The sequence below is a fragment of the Armigeres subalbatus genome, chromosome 2 (assembly GCF_024139115.2).
Source record: "Armigeres subalbatus isolate Guangzhou_Male chromosome 2, GZ_Asu_2, whole genome shotgun sequence".
In the NCBI taxonomy this organism is placed as follows: domain Eukaryota; kingdom Metazoa; phylum Arthropoda; class Insecta; order Diptera; family Culicidae; genus Armigeres; species Armigeres subalbatus.
Genome location: NC_085140.1, coordinates 324263444 through 324284851, shown reverse-complemented (window position 1 = coordinate 324284851; position 21408 = coordinate 324263444). Strand labels below are relative to the sequence as shown.

General features: G+C 39.9%; 1 protein-coding gene across 1 annotated transcript in view; it reads left to right on the top strand.

Annotated features, from left to right (window-relative positions):
* Positions 1-10360: 10360 nt before the first annotated feature.
* Positions 10361-21408, top strand: part of LOC134209927 (protein dimmed) — a 132756-nt gene continuing 121708 nt past the window's right edge. The window contains exon 1 of the mRNA XM_062685944.1: positions 10361-10393. The gene's annotated coding sequence lies outside the window, so the exon portion shown is untranslated. The remainder of the gene's footprint in view (positions 10394-21408) is intronic.

The window sequence follows — 21408 nt, the reverse complement described above, 5'->3', positions numbered from 1 at the left end:
TCGCTAGCTGCGTGAAACTTTTTTTCTCAGCTCAAAATTCTTCACGCCGATTCACGCCGCCGCCGCCGAACATTGCCTACGGCGTGACGCCGCCAACGCCGCCGCTGCCGGTGTAAAAATGGCCTTACGCCGCCGCCGTTCACAAATACTTCGGCGCACAGGTCTACTGGAAAGATTCGGAGTCAACGGTGATTTCCTGCAATTGTTCCGCTCCTACCTTTCAGGGCGAAAGCTTAAAATTGCCATAGGAGATATTTTTGGACCTTCTTTCACCTCTACATCTGGAATCCTCCAAAGAGGTCTTTTGGGACCAATAATATTTCTGTTCTACTTCAGCGATGTAAATTTAGTGTTGAGAACTCCAAGATTATACTTCGCAGACGATCTCCAAATATATCTTGAAATCCGCTCTATCGACGACTGTTATGCTACGTTTTGACAGGGCAAGTGAATTGAACAACTCAGTTGAATTCAATTGACTTGCCAAAAGTTGAACATGTTAAACTTTTTTTTCGTTCAAGTGAATTGAATTAAGGAATTCAAGCGACTTGCTCAATTCACTTGCCTTGTCTAAACGTAGCATTATCGCCTACAGCAGCAGCTTCAAACTTTCAACGATTGGTGCTACATCAACCGGATGGATGTAAATCCGAAGAAATGCTCGATAATTTCATTTTCACGGAAAAAGAATTATATATGCTTCAACTACCGCTTGCAGGAAGATGTGAAGGATTTGGGAGTAATTTTGGATGCAGAACTCTCATTCCAGCAGCATGTTTCCTAAGCTGTTAGCAAGGCTTCTCAGACGCTGGGATTCATATTCAGGATAGCAAAGAATTTCACCGATATTTATTGCCTTAAGCTTAAATCACTGTACTGTTCTTTGTGTCGGTCTACCCTAGAGCAGTGACGGGAAATGTCATATCGATGTAATGGGACTAATTTGTTAATAACTTTTTTCACAAGTAATTTACAATCGTATGTTTTATATAAACATAAAGCACTCAAAGGATACTAAAACTTTTTCTAATAGGTCATTGCTCTAAAACTGAAATTGGCTGCGTGAGAGCCGAATTAGTGTCAAATGACATTAATGTCATGACATTCCGTGACATTTTTTTTAAATTCGTTATCATGCCTCACACTGTATATTTAGAACAATGACCTGTTTGGCAAAGTTGTAGGATCCTTTAAGCATTACATGTTAATAAAAAAATCCGAGTTGTAAAAGACTTTTGAAAACAGTTATTATCAAATTAGTAATAGCAACCCCATGACATTTTTTTGACATTTCCCATCACTGCCCTAGAGTACTGTTCGGAAGCTTAGAGTCCTAACTATAACAACGGAGTTGAGAGAATAAAATCCGTACAGCATCGCTTCCTGCGCTTTGCACTTCATCGGCTACCGTGGATGAATCCGTTTGAACTTCCTAGTTATGGAAGCCGCTGTCGTCTAATGGAACGTACACACGGTCAAGCAGTTTGACCAACATTGACTCCACCTCTCGTTTATTCCAACATCCACCGAGTTTTACCAACAGCGGCACGAACAATCAATTTATTCGACCAACAATATCACACACGAACGACCGAAGCGCCAACTTGAGCACCAACTATCAAAAAATATATGGGGGTTTGTGCAACTTCACTACAAATGCTCAAACATGATCGGCGAACCTTGACTTCACCCCCGACAACTCAAACCAAAATCAAACCGTTTTAATTTTTTCCAACCGAGCCGCCAACTGTCAAATGGTTGTTCGAACAACTTCACACACGATCAAACAAAGCAGCAACCGAAGCGTTTTCTTGGGGGCGGAGTCAATGTTCGTCAAACTGCTTGACTGGTAGTGGTGTGTACGTTGCATAATTCGATTGGAACCTTTACATGTAAGAAGAAACACCGTTAGGACATTGCTCGTTGCAGATTTATTGCAAAGTCGCGTGGATTGCACAGCCTTTTCGGGTCAAATAAACATTAACGCGGTTCCACGAGCATTGCGCAGCAATCCTCTGCTGCGTTTACCATTCCAATTTCTTCTTTGAGCACGGAAATTTACTACCTATTCATATATTATGATTGTCTATGTTTTTTTTGTATGACAAGTGTTTAGATTTTTTTTTTTTTTTTTTTTTTTTTTTTTTTTTTTTTAACTAATTTTATTTGCTAATTATCTAATACATGCATTTATCTCTTAGACTAGGTGTTCCGTGTTTTCTTAACACTATCATCCTTATTTGCTATGTTACGCTTTTAGTTATTATTAATACATTTCAATTGCCTCTGGCAGTTACGATATTTCCTCTGGTTGAATTAAACCATGTAGGAATTACAATGTTTTCTACTTAAACTAAACTTAACCTAATTTATACTAAGGGTGCAAGGAGCTAATCGTTGCAATAGAAGATTGCAACGATTTTTGTCTAAAATTGGAAATTATTTTGTTGGACATTTGTTGCAATGTCTCAATATTAGAAATTCTATGAAGTTCATTGGTACTATACCACGGAGGTAACTTCAGAATCATTTTCAAAATTTTATTTTGAATCCTCTGAAGTGCCTTCTTTCTGGTATTGCAGCAACTAGTCCATATTGGCACAGCATACAACATGGCTGGTCTAAAAATTTGTTTGTAAATCAAAAGTTTGTTCTTAAGACAAAGTTTTGATTTTCTGTTTATAAGTGGATATAGACACTTAATATATTTGTTACATTTGGCTTGAAGGCCTTCAATGTGACTTTAAAAGTTAATTTTGATCTAGCAGAGGTCCCAAATATTTAGCATCGCTAGACCAATTAATTGGAACCCCATTCATAGTGACAATATGTCTGCTAGAAGGTTTCAAATAAGAAGCTCTCGGCTTATGTGGGAAAACTATAAGCTGAGTTTTGGAAGCATTCAGGGAAATTTTCCATTTTCCAACTAAGTGGAGAAAATATCCAAACTTTTTTGCAATATACTACAAATGACACGAAGGCTTCGCCCTTTGGCTGAGAGAGACCTGTGTCATCTGCAAACAAAGATTTTGACACCCTGGTGGTAAATCAGGTAAGTCAGAAGTAAAAATGTTATACAATATGGGCCCCAGTATGCTGCCTTGGGGAACACCAGCTCTAACAGGTAATCTATCAGATTTAGAATTCTGATAGTTTACCTGCAGTGAGCGATCTGATAAATAATTTTGGATCAGTTTAATAATGTACAGAGGAAAATTAAAATTCATCAATTTTACAATCAAACCTTCATGCCAAACACTATCAAATGCTTTCTCTATATCAAGAAGAGCAACTCCAGTCGAATATCCTTCAGATTTGTTGAGCCGAATTAAGTTCGTAACTCTTAATAACTGATGAGTGGTTGAATGCCCATGGCGAAAACCAAATTGCTCATCAGCAAATATAGAATTGTCATTAATATGAACCATCATTCTATTTAAAATAATCTTTTCAAACAATTTGTTTGTAAGCAAACTGATTAGGCGATAACTAGAAGCCTCAGCTGGATTTTTTGGAACAACTTTGGCGTTTTTCCATTTATCTGGGAAGTATGACAATTGAAAACATTTGTTAAATAAATTAACCAAAAAGGATAAAGAGCTCTCAGGAAGTTTTTTGATAAGTATGTAGAAAATACCATCATCACCCGGGGCTTTCATATTTTTAAATTTTCTAGTAATAGATCTCACTTCATCCAAATTAGTTCCCAACGAAGGGTCAAAAACATTATCTTGGTTGAGAATGTCTTCGAAGCTTCGTGTAACCTGATCCTCAATTGGACTAGTGAGACCTAGACTAAAATTATGGGCACTCTCGAACTGCTGAGCAAGTTTTTGAGCCTTTTCGCCATTTGTTAATAAAATTTTATTTCCCTCTTTAAGCGCTGGAATTGGCTTTTGAGGATTTTAAGAATTTTCGTTAATTTCCAAAAGGGTTTCGAACTGGGATCCAACTTCGAGACATTATTCTCAAAGTTGGTATTTCTCAGAATAGCGAAACGTTTTTTAATTTCATTTTGCAAATCTCGCCAAAAAACTTTCAACGCGGGATCGCGAGTTCTTTGGTATTGCCTTCGCCTCACATTTTTAAGACGGATCAGTAGCTGAAGATCGTCGTCAATAATAATGGAGTTGAATTTAATTTCACATTTAGGAATTGCAATGCCTCTGGCTTCGACAATTAAATTTGTCAAAGATACGAGAGCATTATCAATATCACTTTTGGTATCGAGAGGAATATCAACATCAAAATTCCTATCGATATACGTTTTATAAATCCCAATCAGCTCTATGATAATTAAAAGTAGAGCTGATTGGATTATAAATGGCTTCTTGTGAGATTTCAAATGTCACAGGAAGGTGATCAGAGTCAAAGTCAGCATGAGTTACCAATTGGCCACACAGCTGACTTGAATCCGTTAAAACTAAATCAATTGTAGAAGGATTTCGACTGGAAGAAAAACAAGTTGGTCCATTGGGATATTGAATAGTATAATATCCCGCAGAACAATCTTCAAATAAAATTTTACCATTGGAATTGCTTTGAGCATTATTCCATGAACGGTGTTCGGAATTTAAATCACTAATTACGAAAAATTTAGATTTGTTGCGAGTCAGAATTTGAAGCTCAGCTTTGAACAAATTCTTTTGCTGCCCATTGCATTGAAAAGGCAAGTAAGCTGCAATGAAGGAAAATTTTCAAAATTTGTTTCAACAGAAACTCCCAAGGTTTCAAAAACTTTGGTTTTGAACGAAGAAAATAATTTATGTTTGATACGTCTATTGATGACAATGGAGACCCAACCACAGGCGCTGTCAAGACGATCATTTCTGTAGATAAAATAATTTGGATCTCTTTTAATGGAGAGTTCTGGTTTTAAATAAGTTTCTGTTATAATGGCAATATGCGCATTATGAACTGTTAGGAAGTTAAATAATTCATCTTCCTTACCCTTTCCAATTTAGAACTTTCACACAATTATTTGGATCCATTGAAACGGAGTCCGATAACAATTTTTTGTGTGTACTTTATACCAACCTGAACAGCTTCAGGAATGGTATTTGCTTTGAACATTGCATCAATCATGTGATGCAATTGTTCAGTTAAAAAATCAAAATCGGAAGCAGTCATGCTACCTGAATCAGCAACATGACCATTATTTCCCGTTGGGACATGGGTATAAACCTCATTTTGAGAAGAGAAATTTTGTCTACCAGCAGCGATGTTTGCATACGTAGGTACATTCGAAAAATTGGAATTTACTGAAGTGCTTGCTACCCGTTGACGAGCGGCAAAATTTGTTTGTGAATTGTGGTGGGTATGAATTGCTCGACCGGTAACTGGTTTCGAAATTTGAGCGTTTGAAAAATTTCTACCCGTCGAATCTGGGATCCGATTGGAATTTCCCGTCATCAATTTTGCACGGGAATTCAAAACTTTTTTGCGTGAAGGGCATTCCCAGAAATTGGATTTATGATTACCCCCACAATTTGCACACTTAAATTTATTGGAATCTTCTCTCACAGGACAAGCGTCCTTGGCGTGAGAGGTTCCACCACAAATCATGCATTTAGCATCCATGTGGCAATGTTTGGTTCCGTGACCCCACTTTTGGCACTTACGGCACTGAGTGGGATTTTGGAAATTTCCCCCAGGCCTGCGGAAATGTTCCCATGTAACACGGACATGGGACATAATACAGGCCTTTTCCAAACTTTTCATATTATTTAGTTCACTTTTGTTAAAATGAACTAAATAAAATTCTTGAGAAATGCCCCTTTGGGAAGTACCAGAGTGGGATTTCTTTTTCATCTTAATTACTTGGACTGGTGAAAATCCAAGTAATTCAGAAATTTCAATTTTAATCTCATCCAGTGATTTGTCATCACTGGGCAGACCTTTCAAGACGACTTTGAACAATCGCTCAGTTTTGTCGTCGTATGTGAAGAATTTATGGCGCTTCTCAGTTAAATACTGGAGAAGACGTTTGCGATCGTCAAAGGATCCCGGCAAAACGCGGCAGTCACCCTTCCTAGCAATCTGAAATGAAACCTTGATTTCATTCCGAAAGCCAGAAAACTCGGCAACAGATACCACAATTGGCGGAATCCGTTGTTTCTTCGCATGAATCGAATCACCTGGGCTAGAGGTAGATTCGATTTCCTCAAATTCATTATTAATCAAATCGAACTGATTGCTCAGTTCGATGGGAGAAGAAATAATGTCAACGTTAGATTTAGAAGGAATATCTGAAGTCTCCAGCTTCCTTCTATTTTTTCCGCGCTTGGGCAGGACGGTCTTGAAACCTTGTTTCTTTGAAGGAAGTGGAGAATTCAGAGACTCCCCTTCCTCTTGTTTTATTAATACTCATTGCTGAGCGTGGAGACGTGACCTTCTTAGAGGTTTTTTCCCAGAACGGTGTCCCTGCAGGATTACCACCGCTTGTCGGAATTTTACTTCCGCAAACGGGTCCAACGTAAAACGAAGGCACGGGTCCTTGCAAAGATCGTAACGGGATCAGTGGGTAGAAATAGCGCTAAGAAGCACCGTTGAAATTAAAATAGCTTCGGGTAGTATTAAAAACTTCCTTCCGCAAAGAGAAAGAACCGCACAGCACGAAAGCACGATGCGGTCTGACAAGTGATTAGATTAAGATTACCATTATTTGGGTTATAATATAGCCTGTTCATGTACTGCCCATGATTTCATAGCTGACGTATCAACCATTTGAAATTTCTAAGAATTTAACTTATTACGCGTTTATAATAAATATGCAAACGCTGCAATATCGATACGTTGCTTATTCCAACTCTCATTTAAGTGCACGGGTTGAAATGTTTTAAATTTGCGATGTTTGTCCCTAAATTATTCGAAATACATGTGAAAGTGCAATGGTTGTTACGTCAACTATGAAATCATGGGCAGTGTATTCACATAAATAAAGATAAAGATAAAGATAGCAATTGGATCGCCAATAAATCTGAGCCATTGTGACCGCCCAAGTAACATTTTAAGTTTTATTCCTCTCTTCGAATGGTGTTCAAGATCAAATTATAAGAACTCACAATAAAACCAACTACAGTAGACATTCGATAACTGCAAGTCATTTAACTGCAATTCGATAGTTGCAACAGTTTTGCAGTTATCGGACCGCTAAACTTCAAACTGATGTCAGACTCAATGACAGCCGCTTTGCGCTGCACATTTAGATGCACTTTTACTGTATTTTAAGCCACCCTCAAAAAGGAAATTTGACTGCGGCAGCTGTGAAAAAGAGAAAAAGTCCATCACAGAAAAATAATAACAAAATGGATTGTAGATGAAAAAGACAACAATAAAATATATTTTTAAAGGTTTTTTCTTCAATATATATTCGTAGAATTGAGCTGCGTGTTCAGTTTTATTGTTAAACCTAGTAAAAAACGTAGATTGAGCACTATGCGCCGACAAAACTATGTAGTTTTGGGCAATACATTGAACATAATAATAACATCGATATCCCAAATATCCACTTGATCTATTGATTCTCCACACCACTTTATTTTTAATTCATACCAATTGCCAAAAAGTGCGTTACGCGGTGTAAATATTGTCAAAATATCAATATTGTTAAAATAATAATAATTCGCAATTCAACTAATCTGATTAGAACAATACATTTTAAAATATTTTCTGTAAAATGTAACAATTTGAAAACAACAATCAGATTTTTTTGGTTCAATGTAAATTGTTCTCTGTCCGTGTAGAATTTAAGACAAACTAGTAGAACTAAACAAAATTGGGTAGCCGGATGAATATTCTTACAATGATCATTCTGATCGATGTGAGATTCTCTAGCAATGAATTTTTCGTTATAGAATTGTTTGGGTGGTAAGACAAGGAAACAAAAACATAATAGTAGTTTGTGCAACTAATTGAAAAAAGATGACTTTTTCAGCACGATTTGTATGTTTATCCAACAAGGTTTGCCGAGTTGGAGAAATACTACGAGTGCTGAAAAAATCGAGTTTTGCAACGAGTTACACACGATATTTTTTAGCAATGACGAAAAATGGACTAAAATATGATAAATCTGTACCAAAATGGTACAATTTTATTTACTCAACATAACCAATCTTACCAAAAAATCATGTTGCTGCAGAAAATGAACATATTCCATGTTATCGTGCCCCATTGTATGTTCGATAGACAATAAAGCGATAGATAAACCTTTTATGCAACCCATTTGAGTTGCATAATGTTCATTAAAGCACCCATGCCATTGCTTAGCTTAGCTTGATTGTCTGTACCTATCGTAGTTGCTAGTCGCGATTGGCCGAGAAACAACAAATAATGCACAGCTCACCAATTGAATAGTTTCTCGGGACTAGAAAGCTATTCTCAATGTACATGCTCCGGAGTTTCTTTAATTCAAGACCAATAGCGATGCCGGCCACGTCCTCACAGTCAATTAGGATAAGGGGAGGAAAATTAGTTCGACACTCATTGCTACAAGAGGCCGAGGAATCCTCTGCATCTCCATGAGCGCACTGGAAAGGAATAGTATGTTGATTAGGAAGGAAATATATTGGAAATCGCCTTGGTAATCGACTAATTATTTCATTTGAACGATGCCATATTCATGATGATACAAAAACGGAAAAGCAACGCGTGTCTTACGTATTTTCCCGAAGACTGATTCGATATCTTAACTACACCTGTGTTCAGAATAATAGCAGCGGAAGCCGTTTTTCATACAAAATGGTCAACTTTGACAAGCTGTAACTTTGTACCTCATTAACCGATTGAGCTAAAATTTTGTAAATAAAAAAATGTTTAAATTTACGCATACCAAGTAGCATTTTTCTTGAATGACGCGTTCGAAAATTACGCACTAAGTCAAATTCTTCAAAAAAAATAGCGGTTTTTATTTTTGATATATTGGCCAATTCAAATGTCAAATTCCGCAATTTGTATTTTTTAAATTATAAACTTAGTGTCTCACTGCACCTGAGTTCGAATTTATAACATTCCAATCAATAGTTTTCCTGATATTTCCAAAACAAAAACTGCTATTATTTTGAACAATTTGACCTAGTGCGTAATTTTTTAACGCGCCACTCAAAAAAAATGATACATAGTATGTGTAAATTTCAACATATTTGTAGTTCACTGCCAAAATTTCAGCTCAATCGGTCATCGGGGTACAAAGTTACAGCTTGACAAAGTTGACCATTTTGTATGAAAAACGGCATCCGCTGCTATTATTCTGAACACAAGTGTACTTCGCGACGACTGAAACACGCACTGCACAACGCTTGCTCGATAGCTACTCCGAAAACACGCACTGAACTGATTAACTTTATTACCGTCCGCACAATGCAGAACACAATATTTCGGCAGATCGCGCAATCGTTCTGCTGTGCGAAACAAGAGAAAACACGCACTGATCATTAAAGCACCCATGCCATTGGTACGGAAAAGTAGGCCCTTTTATCATTCAAACGCCAACTGTAAACCAGGTATTATGATCACTTACTTACTTATGGATCCTGTACACCTCCGGTGGTGCAAAGGGCTGACTTGAAAGATCTCCATCCTGAGCGTTGCCCGGCTATCGCTTTAACCTGTTGCCAAGTAAGATTTCGGTCGACTTCTTTTTTTTTTTTATTGATGCTTCGCCGCCATGAGCCTCTGGGTCTGCCTCTGCTACGATGTCCCGCTGGGTTCCAGTCTAATGCTTGCTTACAGATTTCGTTTCCGCCCCTACGTAGAGTGTGGCCGACTCAGCCCCACTTCCGATTCCGAATTTCTGTTGCTATCGGCCTCTGGTGACAACGACGCTGGAGCTCGTTGTTTGAGATCCAGTTGCGAGGCCACCAGGCCCGAATTATATACCGCATGCATCTGTTAATAAACACCTGCAGCCGTTGAGTGTTCTCCACTGATACACACCATGTTTCGCTAGCATATAACAGCACAGATTTCACGTTAGAGTTGAGTCACGTTGAAAATTCGTATTTTGGTGCGTTCACTTATCTGCCTGTTTTCCAGATATTTCTTAAGCTCGCAAAGGCAGCCCTTGCTTTCTTGATCCGTGCGCCTATGTCGATCTTGGTACCGCCGTCTGTCGCCATTTGGCTACCAAGATATTGGAAGCTTTCAACATTCTCCACTGGTATTATGATCAGGAATTGAAGAAAAATACTTTTTTTACTGTTTCTGCTTCCAAAATCAATGCTAATTATGAAAGAACAACTAATATATTCCTACCTTCTAAACTCAGTGTAACTCATACATTTTAAATGATTTTTTTTATTCTTGTAATTATTACATACAATTAATTACTTGTTTTATAAATTTGTTCAAATATTATTTTTCAGGTTCGCACTATGCGGCAGAATTAAATACCTAGGTAAGTTGAAAATCCTTTTAAAATTTTATTTTTGAAAAATAATCCGTTTTTCTTAAGAATCTAAAGAAGCATATCATTGATTTTTCTTGAACAGCTGCGCAAGAGAGGTGTGAGGACAATACTTCCCCTGCAAAATTCTACGTTTTTGAACTGCAATATGAAAGAAGTGCCATTTAATGCGTGTTGTGTACATCATTTGAGATTCTAGTGACAGCAAAGCACGAAATATAGAAAAGAATGAAATATAATATTGAATTAAATTTTCACTGATTTTCTATTGGTATCAGAGACTTTTCTGACTTCTTGGTTTAAGAGGATATTCCTTGGAAATTCTGAATAAAAAGCAAAGTTTTTTTTACCATTTCATTTATTTGGAAGGCTCAGTCGTGTGTGACACTTTGCGGAGCCGCAATTCTTAAGTATGATATCAATACAATGTGTATATCATCTTATCATTAACAGTTAGTTGGGAAGGTACAAAGACCAAAATACTCGTGGTGACTCAAAGTTAGAGATTACTTTATTCAGGACGGACGGGGTAGGGATTTAGGTTAGGGTATTTCAGCTGCACATCCGGGTTATTGACACATTGACACGACTGGTGTGGCGTAGCGTTGTGCTCGAATTATGGTTCGTATTATTCAGTTCATCAGGGAGCATCTTCCGGATGGCCATAGCTTCGTGGTACACGAAACAATAAGACAAAGACAAGATAAAAAAAACTGAGATAGAAAAAAATAGGGGTATTAGACTTTAATATCAGATGAGCAAAGAAAGGCATAGATGGCCTGCAAATAAACCACATCGTGATCCCCCAAAACACCTCTTACTTTCCTGTAGGGTTGTTTACCTCGGGCCACAAGGGTATCCAATAGTTGCACTCTTGACGCGTCAGTTTTCGTGCAATACCAAACTACGTGATCGATGTCATCGTAATTGGCTCCACACCTACATAGGCTGCTATCGACCAGATTTATTCTATAGAGATGTGCGTTTAGTGAATAGTGATCGTTATTCGCGATTTGCCTAGCATAAACTTCACCTTCATGTGCGCCCACCTTTGCTAGCGTGTCCGCCTTCTCATTGTCATAGATTAGGCAATGGGATGGGACCCATACGAAGGTAATCTTGAATGATCTTTCGACCAAATCACGCATCTGCTCTCTTATGTTTGTAAGAAAGTAAGATGCGTGCTTAACAGGTTTCATCGACCGGAGTGCCTCGATAGAACTAAGACTATCCGAGAAGATGAAATAATGGTCTACGGGCTGATTGGAAATTATCCCCAAAGCGAAACTATTGCTGCCAGCTCAGCAACATAAACCGAACACGGCTCTTGAAGTTTTCGGAAGGTGGTCGAATTCTCGTGGAAGACACCGAAACCAGTGGATCCGTTGATGCGAGATCCATCAGTGAAATATCTGTTGTTGCAATTGACATGATGGTATTTTTCAGTGAAAATCAAGGGAGTAGAAATATTTCGAAGATGATCTGGTATTCCTTGAATAGCATGTTTCATGGACAGATCGTATTCAATGGAGGAACTGTCGTTGGTGAAGTTAACTCGAGGTGGGTTATAACATGGAAGACAAAGATCTGACGATATGTAATTGAGATAGACTCTCAGAAATCTTGACTGACGAACCAGCTCAAGCATTTTATCGAAGTTTTCTAAGACAAGTGTGTTACTTATTCCACATTTGATCAGTATTCTGAGAAAGAGTTCCCAGAAACAGTGGTTTAAAGGAGTAACTCCAGCAAGCACCTCCAAGCTCATGTTATGCGTTGAATGCATACAGCCAAGAGCAATACGCAAACAACGATATTGAATTTGTTCCAGTTTGATTAGGTGGCAATCAGCTGCTGAGAGGAAGCAAAATGAGCCGTACTCTAAAACAGAGAGAATAGTCGTTCTACAGAGTTTGATGAGGTCTACCGGGTGAGCACCGGAGATAGAACGTTCCGGAGATAGAACGTAGAAAATGGATCCTTTTCCGGCATTTCTCTATCAAATACTCAAAATGAAGTTTCCAGGTACATTTAGAATCAAACACGACCCCAAGGTATTTGGAGGATAAAGATTGGTTGATGTCATCTTTCAACAGCTTTAGTTTCAGTAGAACAGGGTACCGCTTCTTTGTAAACACAACCAATTGAGTTTTTTGCGGTGAAAACTCGATCCCTAAATGTCTGGCCCAAACAGTCAGATTATCCAGGGTACTTTGCAATAATCCTTGCAAGACATTTGCACATGGACCTCTTAGAGAGATCACAGCATTATCTGCAAGTTGTCTGAGCGTGCATTGTCCTTCCAAACAATTATCAACATTTTTCACATAGAAATTATAAAGCAAAGGACTTAGACATGATCCTTGGGGAAGGCCCATGTAGCTGTTTCTGGAAGTTGTCAGAGTGCCGAGAGTAAAGTTCATATGTTTTACTGACAACAAATTGTACAAAAAATTATTTAAAATAACGGGTAATCCACTACTGTTCAGATTGTTTGACAGTACTTCTATGGAAACTGAATCAAAAGCGCCTTTAATATCCAAGAACACTGAAGCCAATTGCTCCTTGTGCGCAAAGGCCAGCTGAATATCTGAAGAGAGCAGCGCTAGACAATCGTTTGTTCCTTTACCTTTTCTAAAGGCAAACTGAGTATTTGATAGTAATGCATTTTGCTCGACCCAATGGTCGATTCTTGAAAGAATCATTTTCTCCAATAACTTTCTCATGCATGATAGACGCTGGTTTTCCAGGCTTTTTAATAGCTATTACTTTGACCTGTCGCCATTCTGGGGGCACAATAAAAAGCAAAGTTAAATAGTTTGTATAGATTTGCGTAGGCTATTGTTGATATGCCGAGGTATTCTTGGTATCTATGTAGAAGCAACAATAACTACACACTACACATTCTCCCCTTGTCAGACTGACGTGTAAGGACTTGGCCAGGGATTATTGATCTTCCTTATTAGTTTCTCTCTTACTTCTTTCTCTTTTTATGGGAATTATGTCCGATATTGTCGCCTCGCAGCTTAGTATTTAATGAGCACTTTCACAGCTAACTGTAAGGTTTCTATGCTAAATTAGCATTTTTGAATTCGTATTTCATGAAGCTAGCACGATGATATTTTTTATGCCACGGGAAGTCAACAAAAAATTTCAGCATGAAAATCAGAATTAGTCACATTCACCATGTTCTTTCTTTTTAGCAGCGCATCGTACAGCAATGTTTAGGAACGTGCTTACAAAAATACGGGTGATTAACTTAAATTATAGAACGGTATTGTGACGGCTTGCTGTTTCCTCCTCAATGCTCAGCAAGTTAATAAACTTAATGAGGAATCGGCTTAAAAATAATTAGAAAACTATTTTTTGCTTGCATTCATAAAGTGTGTTCATAATTAAAATTAACTACATTCGTGCCTTTCGCCAGCGTGATGTGGGTTTCATCTATTACTAATCCCCGAAAAGCTCATTACCATTTGTCACTGCTCCGATGGTCAAATAGCTAATCTAACTGTTACAACGACCATTCTTCTTCCCAGCTCAAAGTACTATGATTAAAATGTCCTTATCTGGCTTCACACATACGCACACATACATATAAGCCACGTATACATGATAACATAACCGTTCTCGCCACTTGTGCAAATACCGTCTCATCAGTCATATCTAGGAAAATCTCATTTTCCCGAGTTGTCCTCCCCCGCTCTACATATGCGTTCTTTTTTTTCGACAAGCTAAATAAACGAAACCTAATCTCTGCATTTTGTTGCCACCATCGAACCCGACCGCTACCACGGCTACGTGTGTGGAGTGTGTCGTCCCGGCAGAACCCTAAACATATGTCATCAGCGATGGGTGGCTCGAATAAATCATTTCACGCAACACGAACCTCAAATTAAACAGCACATCACACTTCTTCAGTCGAGGGACCGTTATCGAGTTGGCCTTCCTTTTCTGTGGTGATAACGAATCATCACATATTATGCAGCACTTCGCCACAATCTAGATTGGGTTCTTAGGGCACTGCCAGTACCAAACCACATTCAATGGGTACGCTGTAGAACTGGAGTCAGCATGGATACACGCACCGCCGAACGCCGTAGGCAGCGAAGTACAAGAACCATAAAAAGTAGAAATTTTATGGCATGAAAATTATGCAAAACTTTAAATCAAAGAAATATGAAAACGAAGTCTATGACTAATGGTTAGTTTTATTTGTAATTGTGATGAACGATTGAAGCTCTGTTTGCCACGCGGTATTTTTGTTTGCGATTTCAAAGAACATTTCTATTTTTTATGCAGCATTTAACGTGAAGCTAATAGCATATGCTCTCCGAAATCTGGCAGCCTTGGCTTCTCGATGCGAAAAAACTTTTGATATTTGTTTCGCATAAGGTGATATCTGTGTCATGGGACGTGACATGGCGCAACAGGGCGTGGGTGTGGAAATGCGTATCCGTATATTAAGTTATGTCGTTTAACTTGGGGTTTACACTCTCATACGTCCCGCAAGAGCAATGCATTATAATCAGCTTCGCGGGGTACGGAGCAACGTGTATTGGAGCCAAGTGCAATTTTGTGGTTGAAAGAGTATAAAACTAATGGCAAAAGTTTTGATTGATCCGGAACACGTCCTAAGCAATCTGTAAATCTTCAAACTAGGTTATTCGTGTATCACGAAAAGTTATCGCTTTGAGTCTACTTTTCCAGGGATTTCATTTGTAATTTTAAAGCCCAAAACTGCATATGATTATAGCACAGTATTGAATTAATTTAAAGAGCATAGTAAAGAAACTGTCTAGTAAATGAAAAAGGATAAGCAATGCATGATCGAAAAATATAACAAGGTTCTAAACCACTTTTCAGAAATTCTTCTCCATATCTTTCACTGCAACGCATTGAACCAATTTCGCAGCTGCCGTATTGTAACCATGTTTCGTACTTACATCGGTACATGAAGTAACGAAGAACCACTTGGCTGTCACGCGCTATGTACTTTGTACTAGTGCTGCCTGAAACCTTCAGGAGGGCGTCTTTCTATTCAACTTGACTATAGTGGTGCAGCGAGCCAGGCACTCTGATTGGTACAAGAGTAAGTGGTGTAAGAATGGAGAAATATTTCCCATCTTGTTCCCCTCTTCGAGAAAAACTCTCCGAAGGAAATGGCTTGGAAAACATGCCATTATTTTTATTATTATTTGATTATCGACTCACTTGCAGGCGAGGCTTAGCTCGTTTCGTTAAAGTGTCACTATGTCATCGGGTTGTTTCTACTTCCCCCGACGCGACGTCTCCTACATCGCCCAGACGTCACTCCGGGTTATTTCGTAACTTACGCTGTCCCTTGCCTGCTACTGGGATCTCTAAGTGGCCAGAGAAAAATATGGCTCGTGATGCTTTCACCGAGGCTTGTGGTGGCCTTCGTTCGAGTCGAGTGGGTGGCAGCGGTGTTAAAAAGCGTGTTGGAAAATGCTAAATCGAGTGTCCTATCCAGCAGTCAACAGTGCTTCGCGGGAAAACTCACGCTGTGAAGGAACAATCATTTCTAGCTGGTCGGAAAGGTCGATGTAAACAACAATGTTGTTTTCTTACCTCTATGTAATCTGGACTACCCTAGCTCTACAATAATGGATCTCCCATTATTATCAGTAACTCCCTCCAAGACACGTGGATTCTTTTTCGCAAATTTCATATCAATTTGTCCATTTCGAAACATGTGCTGTGCATATGCACAGCCAAGATATTTAACAAAAAAAAATGGTTTTTCGTACGGCCGAGTTGCCGAATAATATGCAATTAATTATTAGTAACTCACTTTTCTTGTCTTATGAAAAATCATACAAATAGGATATTTTTTTCGAGTTTCCAAGTATTTTTTCTTCCGAATTACCATGAGAAATTCTATCGTATTTAAATGAGAAATTTTTCCGTATTTTAAGAAAAACTCTTGCGAATTTCTTAGAGACTACCTCTCCTAAATTTGCAAGGTAAATTATTTTGAATTTTTGAAATTTTTAAAATAGCCGTGTATTGACGGTTTGGCGTAATATAGTGCTAATGGTTGCTTGAGCAGTGGCGTTTATCGGCGGTGGATCCTGCATAAAGGATCATTTATTAGCATCGGTGGCGTTTATCAGAAATGTGGAAAATTATCGAGCAACTGACTGCAAGAAAAGATTCGTAACGATGGGTGACATCTGTGACAGCAGTACTCGAGCAACATTTAATCGCAGGTTTCAAATTTTTGTATGGCGGCTCTTATTGGTGCAGAAAATGCAACTATTCCTTTCCTTATCCTAAATTGACTGTGAACCTCGCACCATCCGTCTCCATCTCTTTATCTTCTTTCACTTCTGCTAGCACGCGGGAGTTAGTTGCAGATGCAAAAGGAGGAGAAATTACTCCATGAACGGTTGGTGCGGTGGAGAGAACGCAAAAAAAGTGCCGAAGGCGAAAGGTTTAGGGGAGAACAGTCCAAAATGTACCCCTGGGGCAAAATGGCCTCACTCATGAAATCACTCATATAATCTGTTGTAGTACATTTATGAACGAATATTACAATTGCAATTTATAATTAGTTGTCCATTATTGAACTCCATTGGAAGAAGTTAGCAAAATCCCTTCATATTCACTCAAATTTAACGTTTGCGATTCTTCCAACCGTAAGATTGTAGCTCAATCCATAACGAAAAAACAAACAACCATGCGTTCACCATCATTTTACATGCAATTGGGTCATTTTAGACCACCATTCGGGCGTTTTGCCCCAGGCCTATTTTTAAAACATTTTTTAAATGCGTTGAAAAGTCATGAAAACCTTATTGTTTTGAATAGGATATCATTGTGAAATGTAGCTGGGTTTGTAAATTTTGCACCTATACGTTGAAATGGTTGGATATTTTTGTTTATATGGGCAAAAACATCGAAAAAGCTTAAGGGGTGCATTTTGGACCGTTCTCCCCTACTTCCTGAAATGAAACGGAATAGAACTGGAAAAGGTGTACGTGACGCAGAAACACGCTTTGTTGCTTGCGCAAGTTAATACAGACGACACAGATATTAGCGTGCGTAGTCGACGGATTAATAGGAAGAGGTTCGATAAAATGCAGGCCTAGATTGATATCCAAGTAGAGAGCCAGATTTCCGCATTTGGGGAACATATCCCTATTATAAAATAAAATATAACCCTATTAGGACCACGCCGCAAAAACATGGTTCATCAAACCAGCCCCTAATTACAGCCGCACAAAACGAAACTGTGTTCAACCAGATTCAGGGCCCATAACTGGTAGAACAATGTTCCCATCCATTACAATAGCGTGCCTAATATTCTCTCTTCCAATGGGTCCTTCTGCTCACTTTTCCTCCACTCGTCAAACACTCAATCTTTCACGAGGTAAGACTTCGACAAGTACGTTTCAGCGACAGTGTATCTAAAGCTAGACATTGACTTTTTCAATATTAGAATGATGACGTTGCTACTGTTTAAGATTTTAAGGCATGGGCTTCCGGAAATCCTTGAGTAGCTTAGCGTATGTCGGATAACAAATTTAACCTCAAAATGAATTTAGCGATCCAAAATTACTCTTTGGTGTAAAATTGGAGTAATATATTAGGTTTTCTCCGGCAAATGTGTGGGGGTCCGTCACTGTGCACCGTAGTCTGCCGTGTTTTATAAGCGCAACAATATCCAGCCCTTTATACATCTGATATAACCCGTGATTCATTCGACGCAATCGGAAAAATCAGAGTAATATACAGCGTAAATTTAGCCTTCGTTCGCAGACTACGGGACTTAAGCTGGTTGCGAAGTTTGCAATAAACCCAATTTGCAGCTGAAATACGCCTTTTCATCTTGCAGAAATCATATTATCTTACATCACTAGAGATTCAAAGTACATACATTTTTCTACAACTTCAAACTTTCCACCATCCAGCACTACTTCACTACCGCCTCCACTAATGAACCCACATTGATTGCCAGCGACAATTTAAAATCCCATCCCAAAAGCCTTTTCCAAAGTACGGTGATAAATCTCGATTATATCTAATAATGTCCGCATGAAAATTTTATCGCTAATTTACCAGCTCTCCCAATCCCTCCTTCGAGCGCTGTATTGAACTATAAATTGAGAGCGAGCATCACCATGCTTCAAAGTTATAAATGATGTCGAAATTTTACGAATTAGCCGTATCAGTTTCTCCGGAAAACCATGTTCTAGCATAACCTGCCATAATTCACATGCAGATGATGTGTCTGCAAGTTGCACTCCAAGAATTCAACAAGAATTTGTCTCAGAATAAACATTTGCCTGATATTCGTTGACTAAGGACTCCTCAAGCGGTGTCAATCTGTTGAACAGAATACGGGACATAATTTTGTATGCCATATTGAGGAGAGTTATTTCTCGGTAAATGGCGCACTCCAGTCTGAGGCCTTTCTTTTTGAGAAAGGGTCGTTTGGCCGAAAGGGTCGTTGGGCCGAAAGGGTCAATTGGCCGAAAGGGTCCTTTGGCCGAAAAGGTCATTAGGCCGAAAGGGCCATTTGGCCGAAAAGGTCATTTTGCCGAAAAGGTCATTAGGCCGAAAGGGTCATTTGGCCGAAAGGGTCGTTTGCCCGAAAGGGCCATTTAGCCGAAATAGTCATTTGGCCGAAATAGTCATTTGGCCGAAAGGGTCGTTTGGCCGAAAGAACCGTTTGCCCGAAAGGGTCATTTGGCCGAAAGGGCCATTTGGCCGACATAGTCATTGAGCTGGAAGAATCATTAGGCCGAATAGGTCATTTGAAAAGTGAGAAATTAGGAGTAAGAAGAGAGCCGTCTCAATTCTTATTCCACATTTCTCACTTCTCACTGTGAAAAATGAGGAGCGCGAAATGAGTAGTGAGACGTCTCACTAGAAGTGAGAAATGAAGAGTGAGAAGTGAGATTTCTCCCCTTTCTTTCCTTATTTCTCACTTTTCCAATGACCTATTTGTCCAAATGACTTTTTCGGCCAAACGACCTTTTCGGCCAACCGACCTTTTCGACCAAATGACCCGTTCGGCCCTGAGCGAGAGAAGACAGCTCACTTTATTTACGTTCATCCTAATGTCACCGCGATCCAGTCACTGCGAACCGAAAAAGTAAACACTACGATGCAACTTCAAATGGTCGTAACCATAATTATTTATTCGGCAATTTATGTTCGCAACTTTTCTTATATCTTTTATTTATTTATCATCAGACTAAGGCCGGAGTGGCCTGTGCTGCACATAAAAGATTTCTCCATTCAGCTCGGTTCATGGCTGCACTTCGCCAACCACGCAGTCTGCGGAGGGTCCGCAAGTCGTCCTCCACCTGATCGATCCACCTTGCCCGCTGTGCACCTCGCCTTCTTGTTCCCGTCGGATCGTTGTCGAGAACCATTTTCACCGGATTACTGTCCGACATTCTGGCTACGTGCCCGGCCCACCGCAGTCTTCCGATTTTTGCGGAGTGAAGGATGGATGGTTCTCCCAACAGCTGATGCAACTCGTGGTTCATTTGCCTCCTTCACGTACCGTCCGCCATCTGCTCGCCACCAGAGATGGTGCTGCGCACTTTCGAAAACTTCAAGTGCGCGTTGGTCCTCCACGAGCATCGTCCAGGTCTCATGTCCGCAGAGAACTTTCCGTCTAATAAGCGTTTTGTAGATAGTCAGATTGATACGGCGGCGAACTCTATTCGATCGAAGCGTTTTGTGGAGTCCAAAGTACGTACGATTTCTTGCCATGATGCGTCTCCGAATGTCTGCTGGTATCGTTATCGGCGGTCACCAGTGAGCCCAAGTACACGAATTCTTCAACCACCTCGATTTCGTCACCACCGATACAAACTCGTGGTGGGTGGCTCACATTGACCTCTCTTGAGCCTCTTCCTATCATGTACTTCGTCTTCGACGTGTTGATGACTAGTCCAATCCGTTTAGCTTCGCTTTTCAATCTGATGTAGGCTTCCTCCATCCTCTCAAAGTTACGTGCCATGATATCAATGTCGTCAGCGAAACCAAATAACTGGACGGAATTCGTGTAAATCGTACTACTCGTGTCAATCTCTGCCCTTCGTATTACTTCCTCCAAAGCGATGTTGAATAGCAGACACGAAAGACCATCACCTTGCCGTAACCCTCTGCGGGTTTCGAAGGGACTCGAGAATGCCCCTGAAACTCGAACTACGCACATCACCCGATCCATCGTCGCCTTGATCAACCGTATCAGTTTATCCGGAAATCCGTTTTCGTGCATTAGCTGCCATAGCTGGTCCCGATCGATTGTATCATATGCGGCTTTGAAGTCGATAAATAGATGATGTGTGGGCACGTTGTATTCGCGGCATTTCTGCAATACCTGACGTATGGCGAACACCTGGTCTGTGGTAGAGCGTTCACCCATAAATCCCGCCTGGTACTGCCCCACGAACTCTCTTGCAATTGGTGTTAGTCGACGGCATAAAATTTGGGAGAGTACCTTGTAGGCGGCGTTCAGCAATGTGATTGCGCGGTAGTTGCTACAATCCAGCTTATCACCCTTTTTGTAGATGGGACACACGACACCTTCCATCCACTCCTGCGGCAGAACCTCATCGTCCCAAAACTTGGTAATCCTCCAGTGCAGCGCTCTAGCCAGTGCTTCACCACCGTGTTTAAACAGCAGCTCTCCCGGTAGTTGGTCAACTCCAGGGGCTTTGTTGTTTTCAGCATGCCGATCTCCTCCTGGATTTCCTGGATTTCTGAGCCGGAAGTCGCATGTCCTGCGCGCGTGCTCCTAGGTTCATTACCATACCGCCACCGTTGTCTGCCATATCGCCATTCAGGTGCTCTTCGTAGTGCTGCCGCCACCTTTGGATCACCTCACGCTCGTTCGTAAGAAGGTTCCCGTTTATGTCCTTACACATATCGGGCTGTGGCACGTGGCCCTTACGTGAACGGTTCAACTTCTCATAGAACTTTCGTGCGTTATTAGCGCGGTACAGTTCCTCCGTCTCTTC